The sequence below is a fragment of the Aotus nancymaae genome, unplaced genomic scaffold (genome assembly GCF_030222135.1).
Source record: "Aotus nancymaae isolate 86718 unplaced genomic scaffold, 86718_ANA_hifiasm-v0.15.2.pri h1tg000155l, whole genome shotgun sequence".
NCBI lineage: Eukaryota > Metazoa > Chordata > Mammalia > Primates > Aotidae > Aotus > Aotus nancymaae.
In genome coordinates, this window is record NW_026988570.1 from 4849724 (window position 1) to 4864592 (window position 14869).

Below are 14869 nucleotides of genomic sequence, written 5' to 3' on the forward strand. Positions count from 1 at the left end.
GGAGCCACTCCTGTAGCAACAAAGTCCTCAAGTGTAATGAACCATTGCAATGAAGAGAAACAGTGACTTGGTCCTAATTCCACCCTCCAGAAATATTCTCATTGAAATTGTTTTATTAAGGAATTATTCTAAACGTATATAAGGATATTTTCTCAATCCCAAATGTATACTCTCACCTAGAATTTTAGGTTTAACTGGCTTTCCCTTGATTTAGTAGAATTGACAATTTTGGTGATCTATATTTGGAAATTTCCAAAGCAGACATCCTACTCCATGTGAAATACTGGCTGCAGGATCTCAGCATTTTTTAAGCTGATTGCTGTTTTTTTGTGACCTGGAATTTCAGCATTTTGCTTCAACAGAGGTGAAAGTGCTACTTGTGCAGAGGCCAGAGAGGAGGAAGCATAGAACCCGTCCAGGCGGCATTCATTCACGTGATAAAACCAGTCCTCCCCGCCATTCTGCTCTGCTCTTGCATACTCTCTGGATCTGGCTCTGTTGTAACATTCTACACCTTGGTCTTATATTCTCTTCTTGGTCTTATATTCTCTTGTTGGTTCTTCCATCAAATTGGTTTTTTCCTAAGAATTCTCTTGCCTTATGTTTTTCTATAGCTCTAGCATATGGACAGTACTGGTCACACAGTAGGCATTTAATTATTGCTCGTTATATGAATACTTAATGAAAGTCATACTTAAACTTACAGAACTACTGCTCCAGCTATGAGGAATCTTAACTGGTGCACATTTGATGAATAAGGAAACTTATCAACTGCCTAACAAATCCATGTTTGGAGTAGCAGACCCAGGAGAAAACTCAGGCCATCTTCCCCCTCACTTTGGCTGCTTCACTTGCTTGCAAAACTCCTTCAGATTCAGTGTGCATCTGAGCCGAAGCTGTGCCATGAAGTGGAAAGATGGGTGAGCAGTGATTCTAAAGTGATTCTAAACTTCCAGGGATTCTAAAGCTGTGCCAGGGTTTGGAAAGAGAGAGTGCCAATATTGGTAGGCAATGATTACTACATGAGATTGTGAAAGTGATGGTGGTTGTGGTGGGAGGGTTTGAGGATCAAGGGCCACACACATTTAAATAAGCTCTACACCTCTAAGCACCTGCTTTGTGCAGGTCATTTGTAGCACAGGCATGGGCTAGGGGCGGCATTTGAAAATAAATGAGGAACCTACCTAAGATCAAACATTAACCAAGCTGGAAAGCTGTTGTGACTTTATAAAATGGTCACTGGAATCGGAAAAGAAACTTGGCACCCAAAAATCTGGGTTTGAGTTCAGAAAAATCTCATTTAGCAGCTTTGTAATGCTGGGAAGTTTACTTGAAGAATCTGAGCTGCAGTATCCTAGAAGGTATTAGGGAGAATGCCTTTAACAGCGAATAATAGACTGAAGATAGCTTACATGGTAGAATAATTTACTGTCTCACTCACACCAAAGTAAGGAAGTAGTTACTCCTAGAGTTGGTGAGCTGCAGAGACTGTTGATGATGTAAAAACACAGGGCCCTCCCTGCTTGGCTCTGTCACATTAAGTGCCAGCTTGTTGGAAGCGCTTCCACAGCAGTCACAGGGTGGCTGCACCAGCTCCAAAAGTTCAGTACATACACAACGATAATCCAAAGCAAAAAAGGGAGAGGGAACAGCAAGCCTCTCCTTGTTGGTTTCTCTTTATTAGGAAATAAAATATTTCCCAGAAGTCTCTCTACTATTCACTGGCTGGAATGCATGCCTTCACCCACACCCCCAAGTCAATCCACAGTGAGGGGAAGTCATCCACAGGGCTGGTTAAGAGGAGCAGGATTCATACCCTGGGGCCTGGCCCACTGCGGCTGCAGACCTGAATAGAGTGGGAACCCCAAGAGTAAGGAGGAAAAGGAATTGATGTTTGTTAGGAAACCCATCCATCAACCTTTCCTGAGGCTTGAGGTGATGGGAACAAAAGTGCACTTGGTCAACCATAAATCAGTGTATGAGGTAAAGTTGTTTCCATCATAATTATTTTCACTGACAGTGAGTGTTGGTACCTGGAACATTTTGGCTCTTTTCTTCACCAAGAGAAACTCCACAATAATGGGTTATCTGAGAAAGGGAAAAATATCCATTTCTTCCTTGGTTTCTGACCTTAGGTAACGGATCTGGTAGCTAGGACAATGAAAGCCTTTCTCCATGTTCTCTAAGGGCACTGTGTCCTGTGCCCAGTGGAAAGCGAGAGGGTGATGGAGAGGAAGCATGACGAGCAGCAAGCAGAAGTGAGGTATGAATGGATGTTACCTGGGGGCTGCCCCACTCCTGCAAGTCACTCTTCCCTGGGAACATTCCATACGCATGCGTCTAGACTGTGTGACCCAGCTCGTCGGTCAGAATGAACTGGTCCCGGGGAGGATACTGGACTGGAGCTGGTGCAGTCGTTTCCTGATCCCTTGAAAACTGGGAACAGAGAGACACAAAACTAGAAGTTGTGGCAGCAGAACACCCTACAGGACAGAGCTGTCGTGGGAAGGCCCCTGCCCTCCAGCTCTTGAAGTTCTTAGCGTGGCCCTGGCCCTTTAGATTGCATGGGAGACTAGGCACTTGCTTATGAGGAGAGTAATTGTGAACCAAACAAGCTATTCCCTCATCCTCTACTCCCTTTTTTCCTGTGATATTGTTCGCCCTTAACCACTGCACCACCACTACTGACACTGAGTCAGTGGGTCTCTTCCTACCTTCAGAGTTTCAAAATTTTAGTTCTGAGGAGCGAATAGAAATAATTCTGAATACACAAAATGAATTTAGGCATCTAATCTTCCCTCCGGTTGATAAAGTTTATCTGTCTGGGGGAAGAGGAGAATCCTAGGGAAATCAATGAGAGCTCAGATGCTAATGGTTTTTACCACCACCACGTACACACATTCTCACACACACACACACACATACATGCACATGCTCACACGAATCCATGCACATGCTTACACAGATATACATGCACATGTGTACACACACATACACACACACACTCTCTCTTCTTTAGTACCACTTCCCTATCACACAAACTTGATTCTAGGTTGCAGTGATGAAACTCGCAATTTGGTTAGTAGGATCTGAAAACAGAGAAGTGGTTTTCTCTTTCCTTGGAAATTCCATTGGACTCCAGAAGAATGACTGTGCACGTGACTAGACAGAAAAACATTAGCGTCTCACTGAGATCCTGGTACCTTGGTGCACTATAGGAGGAGAAACAGAGCACTGGTGTGCAGCCGAGCGAGAAATGACTGAAGAGAAGACAGTTCCTGGGTCTGAAGAGTCTCCAGACACAACAGAGCAACCACTGGGCCTGGACCTCTCCACAGATGTCAGCGTGGGCACAGGGCCCTGAGGACAGAGCCACACCACAGGCCACTGAGGTCCTCTTCCCTCAGATCCATATGTAAGCCTGAGTGAAAGGCAGCACAGCTAAGGGATAACTACAGTGAAATGCGGATTGAAATAGAAAAGAAATGAGTTTTTGAAGGGGAAATAATATTTCTGGAATATATACATGATATATATATATATAATATAAGTTTGTGAACTGAGATTTATAATCATGATACTTTCAACAAACTTACTTTTATGCTTAAGTCACATAGAATGTAATTTTGCTGGAGGTATTTTTTTAAAATTTTTATATATTTTACTTCAACCAAAAGAACATAAACCAATACCACCAGACATCTCATCTAGGTCTTTGTGTTGCAGACACCAGAAAAGCAGAATGTAGGAGTTTTTTGTTTTTTTTTTCCTTGAGACAGAGTCTCGCTCTGTTGCCCAGGCTAGAGTGCAGTGGCACGATCTTGGCTCACTGCAACCTCTGCCTCCTGGTTCAAGCGATTCTCCTACCTCAGCCTCCTGAGTAGCTGGGATTACAGGCATGCACCACCACACCTGGCTAGTATTTTGTATTTTTAGTAGATATGGGGTTTCACCATGTTGGCCAGGCTAGTCTTAACTCCTGACCTCAGGCGATCCACCCACCTTGGCCTCCCAAAATACTGGGACTACAGATGTGAGCCACTGAGCCCAGACTCTCATTTCATTTTAAATAAGCTTTTTATTGAAAAAGTACACACATATATAAAATTATGCAAATCATAATCATACAGCTTGATGGGTTATCACAAATCAATCACACATGTGACCAACAGTCATACCAATAAATCAAATATTACCGCATTTCTCAAACCCCTCCCAATCATTGCCACATCCATTGTCTCCAAGGGCTAACACTAGTCAGACTTCTCATATCACTATTGGCTTTGCCTATTATGGACTTCTGTAGCCACAGAATCAAGTATGTATCCTTTCATGTCTGATTTCTTTCATTCGCTATCTGTTTCTTTGCTATGCCTCCTCCCCCCGACATACACTTGTACACTGAATATCCTAGTCATTTCTTATACGCTTCAGAAACAGTGTACATCTATTCACTTATTATTTATTTTTGATCTGTCCACAGTATAATAATCTTGGACAGTAGTCTTGTTTGCCTTACTCACCACTGTAGTCTCTTGGGTTCTCATATTCCATCAGCATTCTATTTAAGGAGCAGGTGACTGCACACTTTATGAGGACTTTCTACTTCTCAATGCATTTTCTGTCCTGTGAAATGAGCTGACCCTTTCAGTTATAGACAAAACAACAGGACAACAACTGGTCTCCCCCTACTGCCACCTCCACAACCCACACTGAGGGACAAGGTTCAGCCCGGGGGCTCACTGGGTAGAAGAGAGGCAAACTTGGGTACCTACTAGAGAAAATCAAAGAGGGAGGCCACTCTGCTATGGGGGTGACCTTTGACATATCAACTTACCCAGTAGCAGAGCTCAAACCATTGGTATTCTCTGAATTTGATAAACCCCTCTTTCTTCCAAAGGGAGGAACAAGAGAAAGGTGGAGTTACAGAGCCTCATATAGCACAACCTCAGGTGCAAACTTTCACATTGGTTCTATAGATAAGATCCCTTGGAAAACAGGATTCTTTGCCAATACTATCCCAAGAGCACAGAGGTGTTTGTGGAAGTTCCTACTGCATAAGCCATCTCAACCTGGACAAAGATAATATTTTTTCCCACTCTTAGGTTTTCCCTGTCATGTCTAGGGTCACAAAACAAATGTATGCTGCCCCTCAGCTGATCTGCTGTTTCCCTCCTGGGTAAAGTTACCATCTGCTGAAACAGCATTTCTCACCATTTCTGCATCTGCCATGTCCTGGCTATCTGTGGCCAAAGCTTTAGGTAGCATCAATATTTCTTGACTTTTTTTTCTCTTATGCCTCTAATTTAAAACGAACTAAAGCAAGAAAAAAAAAAAAACCCAGGAAACAAGAAACATATGAACATCAAAATTGTGCTTTAGACTCTCTTTCCACCACCCAACCCTAGGAAAGATTTAAGCTTTTAATTAATTTTTCACAGCCAAACTTCAACTTTGAGACAGAGACATTCTGGCTATTCACCAGAACAATATTTTCAAAGTGTGTTTCATGATAGAATAACTGTTCAGAGTCATTCAATAAAAACAGAATCAAATACCAATAGAGGTTATACAAAGAGAGGGTCGATATATTGAAGGCATGAAGATGCAGCAGATTCGGTGTAACATGGGATTTTATAGAACGTTAGACATGCCCAGGTGTGGTGTGATTCTCTAAAAAGGACTGTAGTTAGAAGTAGTTCCAAAACCAACTTGAATACCAAATGCAGTAAAATTCTAAGAGCATCTTGTGGTTTCCATAACACTCTTTGATCAGTGCTGTTGTAGAGAATAATAATTGAGCAAACTCTACATCAGTTAGCACAGCATTCAATTTAATAGCATCCTTGAAATGTCTATCTCCTTTGCTTACATAAATTAAAGACCTGTTGCAGTTAGGAAGCATAAATTTAAACCGATAAGGAAACAAAAACAAGGAGCCAGAAAAGATTTGAAAACTGATTCAAACTGGTTTTTCTTTTAAAAGAATGATCTGGCTTTGCAAGATTCAGAATCTCAAGGGACGAAGATTAGTTAATGAGACTGTCCCATTTCATAATCTTTGCTTTTCCTTTGCCCGTATTTAGAGAATTGAAGAGATATCAGCAAACATAACTCAGAATCCTATGTATTGAACTGATTAAAAAGAGAGTAAAACTATTATGAGAAAGATAACACAGAAGCAGAGAAGTGAACTGGAAAGAACTTTTACCTTCTCCACGCATGATATAACAGGGGTGTCTGCTGCCTCATCATAGCCCTGTATTTGTCTTAACAAGACACGATAAGTGCAATGAAGAATCCTGCTAAAAGCAGCAACTGGAACTTCAAAACAGAAAGAAAGAAACAATTATGGTTAAGGGGACTGAATATAAAGAAACCATTTGTCTTCATACTCTTCTCAAAATGTGTGGATGGGCATATGAAGCAATCCAACTAGTAGAGCTATCTAAATCATGAAAGCCTTCCGTCTGTCAAATTTTATTTTTTATTATGCTTACAAATGCATGCTTGTTAAATAGCCTCTAGGCCCATGTTAATATCAAGATTAGAAACATAAGTTATTTTAATAATATTACCCAAGTAAGACAGGTGGCAAATCTACCACTCGGGAGGAAATCAAGCCTGGAAACAAACACAATAGTCCACAGCACAACTAAGAGAAAAATATTCAAAAGCTTCCAACAATTAATGAATGTATTATTAAATAAGACAGACAAAATAATTATTCAGGCTGTCTGCAGTAAATTTCTTAACCTAAGACCATATTGCAGTATTTTTTATGCTGTGAATCCACTGCAATTTGGCAAAAAAAAAAATGAATTTCTTCCTTTTTGTTCTGTTGGTTAATTATACCTGAGATCTAGATAGCCTCAGAAAGTGAGGACAGTATTTTCAACTGCATAGCATTCCTTTAAGTCCAGGATTACTCTTGATCTTTTAGCTGATTATTGTTTATTTCTGCGAGTCAATAGATTCCACCGCAATAGTGCTTTAGTATGTCTTCAAATTTTGAATGTATGTCTACTTCTCTTCTCAACTATAGGAGGTTCTAAACATTATTTGTGTAACAAATCAAAGTTTTCTAATGCTCACAGAATACTAGAGATGTCTTACCTTAGAATTATGAGACCAAAACTTAGAACACAAGGATTCTTAGAGATAATCACATTCCCACATTTTACCATCAGAAAAAAAATGAGGTGCAGAGGTCTGCAGAGTATTGGGATTTATCTGGTCACACTACCGAAGGCTGATCCAATCTCCCATCTTTCCACATATTTGCTCCCACAACTGACTTCATTCTTCTTCTTTTTTTTTGAAACGGAGTCTTGCTCTGTTGCCAGGCTGGAGTGCAGTGGTATGATCCTCTGCCTCCTGGGTTCAAGCAAGTCTCCTGCTTCAGCCTTCTGAGTAGCTGGGACTATAGGTGCTTGCCATGCCCAGCTAATTTTTGCGTCTTTAATAGAGATGGAGTTTCATCATGTTGGCCAGGATGGTCTTGATCTCTTAACCTTGTTATCTGCCTGCCTCGACCTCAAAAAGTGCTGGGATTACAGGTGTGAGCCACCGTGCCCAGCCGACTCCACTCTTCTTACAGCATCAGCTCCTTCCCAGGCCTCACACCACCTGATCTTCAGTCAAAAAGAGTTTTCATAACCTCCTGTCTCTTGTTAGGTAAGGTTTGAATCAAATCATTCTTGGGTTATCTATCGGGCTCCTGGATTAAGTCCTCAATGGTTTTTGTTTCTGGTCTGGTTTGTTTTTATGCTGATTTTATTTAGAATATAGTTGTGTATACACATACATATATGTAACCACATTCACATATGCACAGCACACACCCACATGCACACCACACACATCCACGTGCGCAGCACACAAATGGACATCACATATACATCACACACACACACCAGGTGCACACACATATACACACACTATGTGCATGGCACAACCACTCACATATACACCCCATACCCACCCACATGTGCAGCGCACACACACCACATTCACAGGATACACACAAAACACGTGCACAGGATACACACACAACACATGCACAGCCCAAACAAAACACCACATGTGTAGCCCACTCACACCACAGGCACCACACACACACATAACACATGCACAGCATGCACACCATGCACCCACATATATACCACATACACACTCATATATGCAGACTACATGTTCAGCACATGTCCACCACATTCATAGGACACACACATACCACATGCACAGCACACATACATGCCACATGCAGAGTATGCACACCTCCACATACCCACACATACATCACATACTTACCTGGGTGCACATCACACACACACCATGTGCATAGCACACACATACACCACATGCACCACACACCCACACACACCACATGCACAGCATGCACACATGCATATGTGCAGCACACACACCCACATGCACACCACACACATGCATAGCACACACACCACATGTGCAACACACACACCATAAGCTTTCTCATCTATAGGGATAGGCCCTAAACACAGGCAATTTTCTGTTGTCAGCCAGATGCTTTGCTGATTGACCTCACCTTTGATTATATTTACTCTGATACCTTATCCCTCGGTTCTGCCTATCGGTCAGGATATCCTAGTATTGAATTTTTGAGACTCTCAAGGGTGACTGAATCTTATAATCCAAAACTCAGGGCCATTGCTGCCTGACTGAGCTGCTGCTTTCAGCCAGGCATACCACACTGCATCTGTCCCCAGGGAGCGAGTGGTCCTTGGCTGGGTCTCAATATAATCCAAACCCCCTTTACCTGCTCAGTCAAGCTATGAATACCTTGCCATAATAAAAAAATTTTGAAATATTTAAACACCAATCTTTTCTGAAGTTGGCTCTTCTTTCTTCCAAATTCTGTTAAATCTAATAACCCACAAAGACACACCTAAATTGACAAAGATGAATGCCTTTCAAAGAAATGTTAAAAATTATTTCGTAGTCTAAAATATATTTTCCCTATGAAGATAAAGCTCAAATAACTGAGGATTTATGTCACATCTTCTTTAAAAAGTGTGTTCTCTTAAGATAGAGGCATAAGCTGCATGGTGAAATGCTGGAATTGAGATTGATTAGCCCAGAAATCAATGCACAGAGGTGCACCTAAGATTCATACATCCTCATGCTTTGAGCTAATGTAAAGTAGCATTATTCCATGGGAAAAATAATTCACGAACTGAATATATAAAACTGTTATCCCATGACAGAGAGTTAATAGGCAGGTAGAAGTTATTGTTTGGTGGCTGTGACAAAGCAGTATGAAAGATTCTAAATTTTTAAGAGTGTTCTTTTTTTTTGTAAATTAACTTTATCCATCAAAAATTTTTCCTGTAGAGGAGAGATAAAGACAGGATATCCCTCGAAATCAGAGAAAACATGAATACAAAGGCAAGCAGGGCTATTATTGTCTGGCAATCATGAGGAGCCCGAAGAAGTTCAGTTTATTATTCACTAGGAAGTTAGGGAATCACAGAACAAACAGATATATAAATTACAAGGATGTTCAGCTTCTTAAAGGAAAACAGGCTGAAGATTTTAGGGCTTTTTTCTTAGAGACCCCATAGGGCCAAAATGAAAACCAAGAGAAAACTCTAAATAAATCCAGTTGGGATTAATTTAGCTTTCATATTATAATTTAAGCCAATATTTGCATGTCAGAATCTGGACACTCACAACATTAATTGCAACTCAACCAAGTCAACCATCCAACGTATATAACCTGGATCAAAGAGGGCAACAGGGAAAAGTGCTTGCAGCTATGTTCACAAACACCTTGAATCCTAAATCAGCTCGCCCCAGCCTACACGGGACACTCAGAGTTGGTGCTCATTTATGATGCTTGCCATAAGGAGGAAGTGAAGTGCAGTAGAAAGAACATGAGCTAAATAGAAAGACCTGTATGTCCTTGGGCAAGTCACTTGAACTCTGTAAACATCAGTGCTTCATTTGTAAATTAGAAACAAGATCTACTCTGAAGACTTGAGTGCATTTAGAAACCCAGTGACAGACAAAAAGTGGGCCCTCAAAAATTCTTGTTTCTTCTGTCTTCTTCAAAATGTGTATGCAAAGGACTATTCTGATCCTGTCACTGAAAATTTCAAAATAGACCTTGCATCCTTTCAATAGCCCTCCTGTACTCCAATTGACCAGGGTTTGTTGTGTGTTATGGAGAAAAAACTTTTTCTCTATGCTCTTAGGTCAGTGTCTAGGGGCCTGTGAATTAAACTAGCAAAACACAGATTCACAGGAGAAAAACAACACATTTAAAATTAATATTTATGGGCATGAGCATTCACAAAAAAGAAATGATACTCAAAAAGGCAGTTAAACTTGGGGGTCTACATGCTATTTTAATAAAGGAGGTTTGGGCTTAAAGAAAAATAAATTGTGGGGAAGTAATTAGGAAACACATAGGAGAACTAATGGAAGATACGATTTATTTTAGCAAGGGCGTTTATGCAAACTCACCTTCATAGCAGCTCTCCATCCCTAATAAGGATTGCCCTTCCTTCCTGATGGGAGGGGAAATGAGTGGGCATTTTCAGACAGAGAAATTTATGCCCTGCTTTCAGACACTTAAGGGAAGGCTTTCTCACCTCTTCTAGCATGTGCTAATTCTCAATTGCCTGCAGGTCAAAAGAATTCTTATGCCAAAATTCAACAGCTAAGTTATATCAGAAGCTTACTCAGAATGATAGAGAAAGAGCCAGAAGAAACGTTGTTTGCAGCTGAATGCTAAAGACATTGTGAGGTTTCTGATTTCTGGAAGGCATCTTGCAACTATGTTTAAGCACAATTCAAAGAATGCTTTTACAAGGTCAGTTGTTCAGAATAATTGCCCGTTAATAATTAACAGAGGTTAAATAAACTTTCAGGTCAACTTTTCTTGAAACAAAACTGATGTATGTTTCTGGGATCTTGTCACGCATTTATTTATCATATTCACCATTAATAGTATTCTGGGGTGGTCCTGCCAGACTAGACCTCCCAGTAGTAATGAATATTAATGTTATTGTGGAATATGGCATAATCCTGCATATATATGGAAAAATGCTTGCTATTTTAAAATTTGATTAACTCTTCAGTTAATTAAACAGATAGTTTCTATTTATTTCACTGAGAGGTAGTCTGCTGTAAAATGTTAACTTTTGAAAAATGATAAACAGGAGAAATTGCAACTCAGAAATTCTAGGATTCTGTATTCACCTGGGTCACAGAAAGAATCTAACCCACTAAACAACACTAAATATAATGAGACTTCCAGGAGACTGTGTTCCTTCGCAGCATCTCCATTCCAGAACAATCTTGCAATCATAAAATCTATTGATGCATACAGTATTTTTTCTATTATCAAGTGATTCCATGCCTTCTGTTATTTCCAGTTCATCAATGCAAGGTAATTAGTCTTTCCAAGCTATGACACTGGAGAGTATGTGTTTCCAAATGGATCTTGGCATAAAGAACCTTCAAGGATTTGTCTCTATAATCATTGTGATTCATTCTCTTTGTAATAGTTCCCTTTTTTAAAACTATTTCCACTGATGGCCAGAAAAGAACATTTCTAGGTTTACAAAGGAATTAATTCGTTGTATGTTGTTGTTTTAAAAGTTAGATATTGCCTGAAGCCAGGCAGAGAAGATAAGGTGTAAATTCAAAGTCTGATATACCTCCAAGTCTTTTGAGTGGACTCTAGATCAACATTATAGATAATCAAAATGCTGCTACATGCCATAACTCCTGCTATTCTTGTGTATGGCTTTTTCAGATTGAAGACCACTAGCTGCAATAAGTTATGCTGAACTGCATGGTGATTTTGTAACAGTAACATATAAGGATCAGAATCAGACCACAAAGTCCACTTGAAACTTGAAGTTAGATTTCAGGGCTTGATCTTTAGCAACATGTATGCTAGTTGGATGCTGCAGTCTCCAAATGTATTTGACAGATATTGTATCTCTGGATTTGCAATCCTTCAGCTTGCAGTGGTTTTTGCTTTTTCCCTAGAGCATCTCAAAATTGCAATTAGATTCCTTGTTGTTGATGGCATAAGTGGGTTTCAAAAAGTACTTGTAGCCTTGTTTAATTTCCTAATGAATAAAACTGACAGCACATGCTTAAGACAAAAGATCTTAATCATTTATTAAACATTTACCGAATATCCAAGTTTCTATTGAAGTTATTTTCCTATTATTCATAGCTTTTGACAAAACGATAAATAAGAGACCCTTACCCCTGTTTCAGAAGTTCTTTGATTTGCAAACACAAGTTATGGATTATAATCAGTAAAAGATGATTCACTCTCTTCACTGTCACACACACTCAAAACAGTATTTCTACTCCTTGTCAGTCTCAAATGCAGGCTTAGTATGCCTATAGATCATTCCTTGTCTTCTTGCAAACTTGTTTTCTTTGACTCAGTGTTCCCACTGAGCGAGGAATGACCTTAATCTGTGATGGAAAACATGAAACAGCAGGTATCACTCAGATGACTGAATATCTCTGAATATATAATATGCATGCAATGTCTACTACACAGGGATATAAAAGAGATTGCTAGTCAGAAAGAAAGCTTCAGGCAGCAAAGCTTCAAACTTCTGATAGCAATTTTATAATGTCTTCATATCCCCTTAAATTTTAAACCAAACTATTACAAAATTTCTTTGGATTATTTACAGTCTATTATGAGCTGAATCCCTCCTCCCCTAATTCATATGTGGAAACCTCAAACCCCAATGTGACTGTATTTTGAAATAGAGCCTATATGGAGGTAATTAAGGCTAACTCAGGCCATAAGGATGAGGGCCTAATTCCATAGGACTAGTGTCCTTATAAGAAGAGGAAGCGACACCAAGGATGTGCAGGCACAGAAGAAAGGCCACATGAGGACTTAAAGAGAAGGCAGCTGTCTGCAGGTTGAGGAGCAGAACCTCAGAAAAAATCAAACCTGCCAGAACCTTGGTCTTGGACTTCCAGTCTCCAGAACTGTGAGAAAATAAACTTCTGTTAAGTCACTTCGTCTGTGGTGTTTTGTTATGACAGCCTTACATAGTCTATGTAGGGGTTTCACAGATTAAAAAAAAAAAATTCTTGAGTTTGGCTTATATTTAAAAAGCTGATTTAAAAAGAAATAAGAACAATAAAACAACCTTTAGCCTGTGAATAATGTTTTTTACTCTTAATGATCAACAATAATTTTGGATTGATAATAACACTATAACGAGAAAATAGACTTTCATGACATTGTTTTTAATACTAACAGGCAGTCTTTGAACATGTAAAATTCATAAACAAATCTCATTTATCTGTATGTATGGGATACAGCAATGGCAACCCTACATGAAGGTACCATTATCTTTTGTAATATCAGCCTCTTCTGAGCTGTAATCTCCAGATGACTTTTCATGGAGTTGCTACCACTCTCTACAGCTTTAAGATTAAGCTAAATAAAGTTATAATTAAAAAGGAAAAATAAATTGTCATCCTTTGAAAACAATACCTGATAAATGTGAAAAGCAATAAATCCCATTAAAGAGTTGAACATACATTCATAGAGAATTGAAGCCCAAAAGCAGACCATGGATGGTCAAGGGAGCTTCAGCTACACTGTGCAGCTCCATTCAAATGTAAATATTATACTAATGGACTTTCAATTTATCTTTCCACTTCCTTTACTTCAGAACAGAGAAATGAATTCTCTGGTAGCCTAGAGGTTAGGTTTTGGAAGAAAGAGCAGATAACAAACCTGGTTTATCTCAAGGAAAGAGCTCATAGTAGAGACCTTTGCTTATAAGGGAGATGCCTGAAAGGCAATCTGTTCAGGGAGTAAATTAGGAAAAAAATACTCTGCTCCACCTGGCACAATGGCTCCCGCCTGTAATCCCAGCACTTTGAGAGGCTGAGGCAGGTGGATCACAAGGTCAAGAGATCAAGACCATCTTGGCCAACATGGTGAAACCCTGTCTCTACTAAAAATACAAAAATTAGCTGGTCATGGAGGCTGAGGCAGGAGAATCGCTTGAACCCAGGAGGCAGAGGTTGCGGTGAGCTGAGATCACACCACTGCACTCCAGCCTGACAACAGAGTGAGACTCCAGCTCAAAACAAAACAAACAAACAAACAAAACCCTGCTCCAAGAACAAGACTGTAAGAAGATATTCCTATTTTGATCTTGATTCTGTATGGAGGAGAGAAAAAGAAAAAAGCTTTCTTTGAAAAGGTCAACCTCATGTAGATACAAAAGCAAGATAAATATTAAATATATGGCTCTGAATAACCACAGCAAAAACTTAAGTTTAAAAAATTTCAGGTTTGCAGTGCTTTTAGGTGACTTTCAGAAGCAAACCGTCTCTGAAATCTCTGACCACCTCTGATGACCCATTAATCTGGGTCAAAAAAAATTCCCAAAATGATGTATCAAAGGAAATTAGTTTGTAAGAAAATCATAAAGCATTTGAGGAAATAAAGCATGATGAGCAAAAGTGAGGAAAACAACTCATTGGAGAACTACAGTTATAAATTTTGCAGACAGTAGAATTAACGTTTTTAATATATAAATATTTAATATGTTTATTAACATAGGAAGATTATTAAAATTGTAATAAAAGAAGGCCAGAAAAATGTAAAGAATAAAATAGAGCTTCCAGAAGACAAAAATTTTAATAAATAAAATTTAAAACACAATGGAAGAAAACGATAGCATTTCAAATTGCACAAAAAAGCTAGTAAGCTCTAGAACATAAAGGAGTATTACAGAATGCAGTGTAGAATGGCTATCTGAAAACATGGAGATATGAAAGAGGTCAGGAGATATAAGGGCTTGGTGGAAGA